Source organism: Rhinatrema bivittatum, chromosome 4 (genome assembly GCF_901001135.1).
Source record: "Rhinatrema bivittatum chromosome 4, aRhiBiv1.1, whole genome shotgun sequence".
Classification (NCBI taxonomy): Eukaryota; Metazoa; Chordata; class Amphibia; order Gymnophiona; family Rhinatrematidae; genus Rhinatrema; species Rhinatrema bivittatum.
In genome coordinates, this window is record NC_042618.1 from 35,647,903 (window position 1) to 35,658,338 (window position 10,436).

General features: G+C 40.1%; 1 long non-coding RNA gene across 1 annotated transcript in view; it reads left to right on the forward strand.

The window, feature by feature from the left end:
- Positions 1-10,191, forward strand: part of LOC115089294 — a 62,087-nt gene extending 51,896 nt beyond the window's left edge. Inside the window, exons 2-3 of the long non-coding RNA XR_003856047.1 lie at positions 8,752-8,800; positions 9,501-10,191. This is a non-coding gene — a long non-coding RNA (uncharacterized LOC115089294). The remainder of the gene's footprint in view (positions 1-8,751; positions 8,801-9,500) is intronic.
- The last annotated feature ends 245 nt before the right edge of the window (positions 10,192-10,436 follow it).

The window sequence follows — 10,436 nt, forward strand, 5'->3', positions numbered from 1 at the left end:
GTGCAGTGGAGAGAAGAACACCAAGGAAGAGCGCCATGGATAAGGAGTCCATCTTTTTTCTGACATTGATTTGCCTAATGCTGTTGCTGTTTCTTATTTTCTCAATTCTTGCCTGGATTTTAAATTTTAAACTAAAGTACATTTTTGTTGAACGCCATGTTCTGGACTCTCTGGTTCTTTCTCTGGATTGAACAATGGGAAAGAGAGTGAAGAAGGTGTTTGTGTTTAATTTATATTTTATTTTCTTTGGCCTGATATCCTGGCTCCTACTGAAGAATCTCCTGTACAACATCTGAGACCAGGTATTGGGAAGAAACCCCAGCTTACCATGGATATAATCATGCCAAGGGCTCAGGAGGTTAAGCCTCCCCCCTCCCTCATTGGTTGGATCCAGACATTGTAGTTTCCTGGATGCAGCATACCAGCCAAACAGGGATCCTGCTACACATGCATAAAACATGATTTATGTGCATAAAGCATCTGTTATGCCCAGAAAATATATATTAACACTAGCCTCAGACATACAAATTTTCTTTCCATTAAAGTCCTCTTGACCAAAATGATAAAAGGAATGGAGTGGCTCTCCTATGAGGAAAGGCTAAAGAGGTTAGGGCTGTTCAGCTTGGAGAAGAGATGGCTGAGGGGGAACTTGATAGAGGTCTATAAAATCATGAGGACTAGACTGGGTAAATGTGAATTGGTTATTTACTTTTTCAGATAATAGAAGGAATAAGGAGCACTCCATGAAGTTAGCAAGCAGCACATTTAAAACAAATTAGAGAAAATTCTTTTGCACTCAATTTACAATTAAGCTCTAGAATTCATTGCCAGAGGATTTGATTAGGGCAGTTAGTGTAGCTGGATTTAAAAAAGGTTTGGATAAAAGTTCCTGGAGGAGAAGTCCATAAATTAATATTAATAAAGTTGACTTAGGGAATAGCCACTACTGTTACTGGCATTAGTAGCATGAGATCTATTTAATGTTTGGTTTCTTGCCAGGTACTTATAACCTGGTCTGGCCACTGTTGGAATCAGGTTGCTGGGCTTAATAGACTCAAGTCCTACTTCATCTACTCTATTATCTGAAAGAGTAAATAACCAATTCACATTTACCCATTCAAATCCTTTCATGATTTTGTAGACCTCTATCATATCCCCCCTCAGCTGCCTCTTCTCCAAGCTGAGCAGCCCTAACTCCTCATAGGGGAGTCATTTCATGCCCTTTATCATTTTGGTAGCCCTTCTCTATGCGTTCTCCAGTGCAACTATATCTTTTTTGAGATGTGGCAACCAGAATTGTACACAGTACTCAAGGTGGGGTCTCACCATGGAGCGATAGAGGCATTATGACATCCACCATTTTATGCGGGATACAAATACTGTTCGATCATCTTTCACTAAGGTAAGACTCTTATGCCATCTGAAGCCTTTGCTCAATTCATCTGACTTTAGGGCAGTATTGGAAGCGTTGATTCATCCTGGTCTTGACTATTGTAATTCTCGCTCTATAGGTCTCACTCATCACATAATTCAACCCCTACAATTAATGCAAATTGCAGCAGCATGCCTGCTTATTGGTGCAAGGTTTCATGGCCACATTTCTCCTGTTTTTCAAAAGCTTCACTGGTTGCCTATTCACCAACGAGTACAATACAAACTAGCATTGACAATATATGACCTCCTTAATAATATCAAATCTCCTTGGATCAGTTCCTCTCTTAAACTGCACAACCTGCATTGTACTCATCGATCTTCTTCCCACTTCTTCCTGAATGTTCCTTCCCACCCGTCAGCTTGCCTGTTGTCTGCTCGAGAGAGGACCTTCTCCTTAGCAGGACTAGCTTTATGGTACTCTCTGCTATCCGCTTTCAGAAAGACTTCAAGGAATTTTAAAAAAGCACTAAAAGCTCATCACTTTAAAGCATGTTTTTCAGCAACTATCTAAACCTTTTCTCTAACTCTCACAGTATTGCTTGTAGTTGGTGTTGCGCGTTCCGTCCGCGCCCGGGCCTGCTCACCTCACTAACTCCTTCACGGGTCCCGGGTCGTCCTCCCCAGCGGCAGCAGCGAGTGCAGGAAGGCCTTGGCGTCCCGTTGTGGCGGTCGCTGGGCCTTCCACCTCCAGCCAGGCCTCACGGCGGGGCTCGGCGTTCTCCATGGCATCGGCCCCCAGCCCTAGGCACACGCGCGCGGACCGCCCGGTCCCTTAAAGGGCCAGGGATGGGTCCCAGCTCCGCGGCACGCCCTGATTGAACGCTGCATATAAGGAAGTCCCTGCCATCACTTCCTTGCCTTGGCAATCTGATCGATCACACTGTGATTTCTCGTTTGCCTCTGCACTTCCAGTCTTCATTCAAGCCTTGTTCCAGTCTCATTCCAGTCCTGTTCCAGTGTCCTTCTGTTCCAGTGTCCTCCTATTCCTTCGTCTTTCCAGGTAGTACCTCTCAGACTGTCTTCTCGGTACTGACCTCTGCCTGTTTCTGACTACGTTGATCTCTGCCTGGATTTGACCTCTGCCTGTTTACTGATCAAGTCTGCATGCTGCCTGAAACAGACCTCTACCTGACCACATCTGACTGCTGCCTGGAACCTGATCCCTGCTTTGGCTGACTACTCTCGGACTGACCACTGGTATTGACCCCTACTTTGGCTGACCATCCATGGACTGACTACTGGTATTTGACCCCTGCTTTGGCTGACCACGTTACCTTGACTCTGGCCTTGATCCTTGCCATACACTCAGAGACTCTCTTCTGGCCTTCTCTGGCACCCCGGACTTCTAGTCTGAACATCGACCACGCACCCTTGATCCTGGTGGACATACCTCTGAATTTTCTCTCAAGGAGATCCTGCGAGGCCCACCTAAGATTAGGCGGCCTGGGTAACCAAGGGCTCAACCCGAGGGAACCCCGGGTTGCTAGTGGCGAAGCTCCAGCTAGCCTCTGTCTCCTCTTGTGCACCGCCTCCTGGTGGCAGGCGTTCTCTGGGTCCGACCAGGGAGCCTACCAATCCTGCACTAGGCCGCGCAACAGTTGGTTAGCAGCATTTACTGAATGCTTAACTTTGTGACAGATGGCATGTACATACTGATATGTGTTTGTTCTGCTCTTTCAGTTGAATTTGACTATAACTGACTAAATTTTATGTATGTTATTATTTATTTATTTAGAGATTTTTATATTAAAAAAAGGTATATAAAAAACGCTAAATAAAAATAAATAAAAAAATAAATATACCACGGCACGTACAGGACATCACCTCAGTTTATGTATCCTGCCCCAAATTTGAGGATGTGGGATACAAATATTGTTAAGTAAGTAAATAAATGAATTAAACTCTGGCTGGGAGTTACCATATATACTTACGTATATGCCTATCCATGTATAAGCTGACTGTCATTTTTTAATCTCCTAAACAAGGAAAATGCAAAATCCGTGTATATGCAGAGGTTCAAAATTTGAAAGCCTACAGTGGTACTTGCAACGAACTGTCAGAAATAGGTATATCTTTGCTTCTTAACTTCACCGTAATGATATAGGCATATATGTTCCTTACTTTTAAGAACTTTCAGATATAGCTTACTCACTTTGCAAACATCTCAATGCCCTATTGTAGTAAGGTAAATTTAATTTAAAAACAAAGTTGGTGTGTTCTATCAGTTGATCCTACAGATGGAAGCAATGTTTTATTTTGGTTTTTTCCTAACAAGCAAAAATTGGATGTTGAATGTGTTTCCTCAAATATAGACAAACAAGGCACGATAATTCATGTTTCACAAAATGTTTTAATACATTTGAAACAGAATATAGTGCATAAATATTGGATAAAAATTCAACCATTTTAAACAATTAGCATAATACCTAGTTTACATTTTTGCTAATATACTAATAGATAGCTACACATGGCGTATCCACATCGGCCTCAATGTACAGCAGCCATTCAGGGTCATTTATCAAAATGCGTTATGGAGTTAATGCACGTGATAACACCATAACGTACACTGATAGTTATCACAATGCATGGCATAATGCAAATTTCACAAATTTATTCAAAGGGATGGGATTGGGGAGGGGTTTGGGCAAGTTCAATTAAAATGAGGAGCACGTTAGGAATTATTAGGAAGGGAATGGTTAATAAAACGGAAAACGTCATAATGCCTCTATATCGTTTCATGGTAAGACCGCACCTTGAATACTGTGTACAATTCTGGTCGCTGCATCTCAAAAAAGATATAGTTGCAATGGAGAAAGTACAGAGAAGGGCAAGCAAAATGATTAAGGGGATGGAACAGCTCCACTATGAGGAAAGGCTGAAGAGGTTAGGGCTGTTCAGCTTGGAGAAGAGACGCCTGAGGGGGGATATGATAGAGGTCTTTAAGATCATGAGAAGTCTTGAATGAGTAGATGTGACTCGGTTATTTACACTTTCAGAAATAGAAGGACCATGGGGCATTCCATGAAATTAGCAAGTAGCACATTTAAGACTAATCAGAAAAAATTATTTTTCACTCAACGCACAATTAAGCATTGGAATTTGTTGCCAGAGGATGTGGTTAGTGCAGTTAGTGTAGTTGGGTTAAAAAATGGTTTGGATAAGTTCTTGCAGGAGAAGTCCATTAACTGCTATTAATAAAGTTTACTTAGCTAAAAGCCACTGCTCTTAATTGCATCAGTAGCTTGGGATGATCTTAGTGTTTGGGTACTTGCCAGGTTCTTATGGCCTGGATTGGCCTCTGTTGGAAACACAATGCTGGGCTTGATGGACAATTGGTCTGACCCAGCATGGCATGTTCTTATGTTCTTATTATTGCAACATAAATGTTTAATACTGGAAATAATTAAGCTATGTGATATGGCTGAAACGCAATTTGTGATAAAGTTTACAAAACTGTTTTGGGCTTTTTTGGCTGAGGAGCGGAAATGAAGGGGAGAGAGAGAGAGAGAGAGAGTTTAAGGTGGTATCCATAGCAGTCAACTATTTATACCGCTGTAGGAGGACCAGCTAGTAACTCAAGGTGAGGATTTGGTAGTGGTCTAGGGTTTTGGGGCCAGTTTTACATGCAGAGTGAGATGTACAAACAGCACAGTACACCTCAGTGAAGATTTGATGTGATTTGGAGTGAGGAAAGTCACACAAAGAAGATATTTCTACAATGTTCTCTCACCCTAGCTTGATGGACTCTTTACCAGGGAATTATCAAGCTAGGGCGAGAGAACATTAAAGTAATCACGCTCCGGCGTAAGTTCTGTTCTCTGTACACCGACGTGATATCTCTGATGAGCGGCGGTATATAAAAAATTATAAATAAATAATAAATAAATAAATAATCTCATCTTAGTCTGACTTTTCTCACTCCAAATCATGTGAAAATGTCAGAGGTCTACTATGCTGTTCGTACGTCTCACTCTGCATATAAAATTGGCCCCAAAACCCTAGACCATCACCAAATCCTCACCTCTCTCTCTCTCCCCCTCTCTCTCAGGAAATGCCTGTCTGGGCACATAGTAAGATAGTGCATGGTGCGGTAACTCTGAAATTATCATAGCCATGCCCCTTTTCTTTATCACGGGCATTATTTATAAGAAAATTATCGCATTTTGATGAATCTAGGCCAAGTTTGGCTGTGATCCATGGCGTAACCTAATTCAGCGTTTCAGGCATATTTTGGAGGATAAAATTCTAGGCATATACACAAGGTTATACAGTAAATTCCCAGTGTTAAGAAAACATGAATTATTTGGGGATTAATGGCTAATGTCTTAAATAACATGGAATTTGAATGAAGGAGCACTAATTTGTGTGCACATGGTAACTCAATTTTGTGTGCATGTTTTTCATGCATTAAACTCCTTGATAAATCAGGAGTAAAGTTGTCTGCAGGGAAATGGGGGCACAACCATATGGTAACATGTGTACTCAGCTGAGCATACCTTATTACATCTAAGTCTTAGTAAGTCGTGTTAACATGGGCCTGAAGTACCCCAACTGCTCCTTCTCCTTCCCTATATATAACTCCTCTCTCCCAGACTCAACTTCAAGCTTCCATGTCCATCCCAAACTCTTCCTACCCTGAAGATGGCATCAGGCCTCCACAACCCAAGCCCCATGACTCAAGTTCTGGCCTCCGTGGCCCTTATGAACTTTTTCCCACCCCCAGAAAACAGCATTTGTGTACATGTGTACAATCCATTTTATGCATGTTAATACAATTGTAGGTGTATATAAAATTTATGGACGTAAAGTAACAAAATGAAACAAAACTAATACACAGAAATCATGGCTTTGGGTCCAGTGCCTGTAACCCACCCAATCCCCACATACCATTGAAATTGTCACCATTTTTGCCAGGAGGAGGGAGCCAGTTCCCGTCTTCCTGGCTATGGCACCAAATATAAAATGAGGCCCACTGACTCTCAGAACCCCATGCAGGACCATAAAAATACTCTTCCAGGCAAATACATTTCTTCCACCACCTGGTCAGTGGCTGATCTACTTTCCTAAAGTAGAAAGGAGGAGAGGAAAGAGGAAGTTTGCTTTTAGAACGTCTGACATTTCCTCGCTGGCGCTACATTTTCAAAGGAAAACTCTACAAGAAAGAGTACAAAGAACCTGAGGACTTGCAAGCTACCTGTCCGGTTTCAAAATGACCCCCCATAAGTCTCATGTCTTTAATTGTGAAGGAATTAAAAAAAACCGCAAAACCTTTAAATCTTTGCTACAAGTCATTCTCATAGTCCCTTAAGCTTCCAGGCTTGCCTATATCGGTCTAACTCTCATGTGGAGCATGGCCATGTAAGGGGTTATTTTATAAATTTGCAGGTTGTTATATCCCTAAGTTACACAAATGTTTAAAGCAAACCACCAGCACAATGTTACACTTGCTACTTTGTGTGGGGAAATTTTTCAGGGGAATTTACATGCATACTTTCCAAAATGGAAAAGCATGCGTCCAAATGCAAACCCTACCCAGACTCTGGCTCCCAGCATGTTTATCTCCAATACACTTAAAATTGTGTGTCTACCGGGCCATTTCTGCATGCAAAGCACTGTTTTACTCATGGAAGTACCTTCTGATAAGTTCCCTCTTAACTCATAGCTTTTCCTTATATTAGCCATGGTTCTTTCCTTCTCTTTTAAGAAGGATGAATTTGTCTATCATTTATAACTTTATGGAACAAGTAATGAGATGGGATGGATTCAATTGTTATTTACCATGAGCTAAAGATAACTGTTTAACGTATCTTACATGATTGCAATATGCTGGGTCATTCCTGGTCAATGAAAAATTGAAACGAGTCCTGCTTATTTCAGATTTCCATGGTTATGATAATTCTAAATCATTGCTTGGCAACAAAACATATAAAAATGCAGTATGCACTGCCTTCCAGGTTGAGATATATGTGTAAAGTATTGCATTGTTGACTACCATGGGGCTGTGTAAATCCCTGAATGCTTTAAAGAGACTTAAGGCTTGATTCTCTAATGCTTCCTCCATGGGATAGGATGAAAGCTTGTGAATCAAGCTTGTGAAGTGGCATAAAGATTTTCACTTTGGTTGACTTGAACAAGAAATTAATGAAAGCTCGATATTTGGGAAATGCAGCCAGAATTAGAAAGAGTGGTGCTGTAAAATGAATCAATACAGCTCTAATTTAATGCAACCTAAGGTTATTTATTCAAGAGCTAGTTTTATGCCTTTTAAAATTCCTCTGTCAAATTACCAGAGTACTGATTCCCGAGGGGGGTGGGGTGGGTGGTGAGCGTTTAAAGCATTTCTCTACCTGACAAACGGTAGAGGACAAGGACTGAAATTTAATCATATCATATTCAGACATATATTTGTACAATACAATAGACAGACTGAAATCACTTTAAGATTACAGCATCTCTACCATTCCGGTAATAGCTGCACATTTTTACCAACACACTATTTAAAAAGAGCAGTGAGATTATGCATTAAATATGAGGTGCCTTCAACCAGCCAACATGAATACCAAGTAGTCACATTTACAGGCTGAGAAAGGAATGAATGTGAATCTGATAATGTTTCTTTACGCTTTTTAGCATAGTGTTACTATCACTCAGTGAACAGGGAGCCATATTAGCAGGGAGCTGAGCCACATGCAAATGTTTCTTGTCTTATCCATGCTATTATTTCATGCTAGTCTACTGTATTTATTTATTTGTTTGTTTATTTAGGCGTTTTCTATTCCGTCGTTCCAGAATAAGATCACAACAGTTTACAAAATCATCGTTCATGATCTTGTTTAACAATCACATTCTGAGCCAGCATTCATAATCTAGGTCAAAGCCACAGCAGATATATGTTCTTAATCATAATCTACTGTAGCATTTGTTAAGGTGTATGAGTTATCCCGAGAGCTGTCAAAAAAACCTATGTAGCTCCCAAGCCTCAGAATAAATATGCTGGTTTAGCAAAACTGATGTCACACCCAAACATGCTCCCAGCAGATTACAAAAGCTAGGATTGTACCTATATTTGTAAAATACAGAAAATGAAAAATGTACACAAACATTGGAAGAAGTGGGAACAGTGAGATTAGGGCTTTGAACAGACTTGAGTCTTACTAACGGTTTAAGCTGGCAATCTCGTTTTTTATGAGCTTGTGTTATACAAATTACTCCATATCTATATCTAGAATCTTTGTTTTGTGTTTTGGAAATACTATACGGCTTATAGAAATATTTCATCATAATGTTTCTTACTTTAAGTTTTCATTCTTCCAACAGAAGAAAAGTATCTCGGGACCTGGCCTTTATCAGATACCTGATAGATCAGGTAAGTTCATTTTAAACTTTATGGGGTCTTGCCTGTGACCTAGGTGAGGCCCTGGCCTAGGCTTGATATATTAATTTAAAATGAATACAATGAGTAGTGTTTGTTTCATTCAGGAGGCCCCCAATTCATTTCAAGACCCCAAATGAAACAAATTGGCCTTATTCATCGTGTTTTGCACATTCATTTTAAAAGAATGCACATCCCTAATAGGGAAATTACTCACAGATATTTTGGTTAATATGAAGAATGAACACACAGTATTGTAGCACATTCTTCAACAGGAAGTGTTAGGAGTATAGGAAATGCACTCTCATATTCTCTTGCCCTATAAAGGTAGTCCTGATTAAGAAGTGTGGTTTTATTTTTACTTTGAGGAAATAATTTAGAAACTTCTATGTAGATAATTGTACCTGATTCCCAAGTCACTCCCTGTAAAGATTTCAGTGCTTTCCCAAAATAAATGAATGGCAAATTGCATATACTTGCTATACTATTTAGAAACATTGTTTTTTTTCCTATAGCTCAGTATTTTATTTTGCATTTCTGAAATGTATAATCATTCTTCTATCAGTGCTACATATCTCGGTTTTCACATGGCTATGCATTTGTTATTATGACAAAATTTTCTTCTTGTAAATCATTGCCTTCCCTTTGTTGCTGATTAGGTCTTGACATTCCCTTTGTCATATGTGTCATCCAGATATCAAGAGGAGTGAGAGATGTAAGATACATCTGAGTTTATCTGCACTAGATACTTACAAAATACAACAAAACGGGGTGTGAACTGCCATGGGAGATGCTAACATGCAAGGATCTAAAACCAGAACTCAGCACAGCATGGAAAGACCCCCAAATAACTGAAGATGTACAACTCTCAGGAAAGTACTATGGATTTTGCTAAGCTGAGCATGGTGACCAAAGAGAGCATGACACTGAATTAAGCCAATGAGAACTAGGCCATGAACTCTGACAAGCCTGGCATCCAACTAAAGTTAAATGAACCAACCACCAGCATCAAACTCAACAGGATATGCTAAGAACCACCACACAGGGTTCTGGCAGCATGGAGGTAATCCCTACTAAACACTTAAATTTGCCCAGATTTCTGGAGCAACTAAACTTTAGGTGAAATTAAGTTTAGATGGGGGTTAGATATTCCTGTTTAGGATGATGAATTAGCCTTTGTTGCAAATATGGCAATTGCCTTGGTTTTTTAGTAATTTGCCATTGTTTAGGAGGCCAGTGTTTAATGCATTTTTGTACTAAACAAGTTATTCAAATTGCTTTGAATATTGCAAACACCGATATAACACCCCTCCTCGTGTACTCTGCTCATCAGAGAAGTCACTCCTATCCTTGCCCTTCTCCTCTACTGCTAATTCCATACTCAGTGTTTTCCACCTGGCTGCACCATGTGCTTGGAATAGTCTTCCTGAACTGGTGCATCATGCTCCCTCTCTTGCCATGTTTAAATCTCATCTAAAGACTCACTTTTTTGAAACCACTTTTAAATCTGTCTGATTGTCTTTTTTTAGTCTTGACTAACTTTCTTTTATTTTAATCAAGTCTCTTGTCCTGTTTGTTTGTCTTATTAGATTGTAAGCTCTATTGAGCAAGGTCTTATCTTTTTGTATGT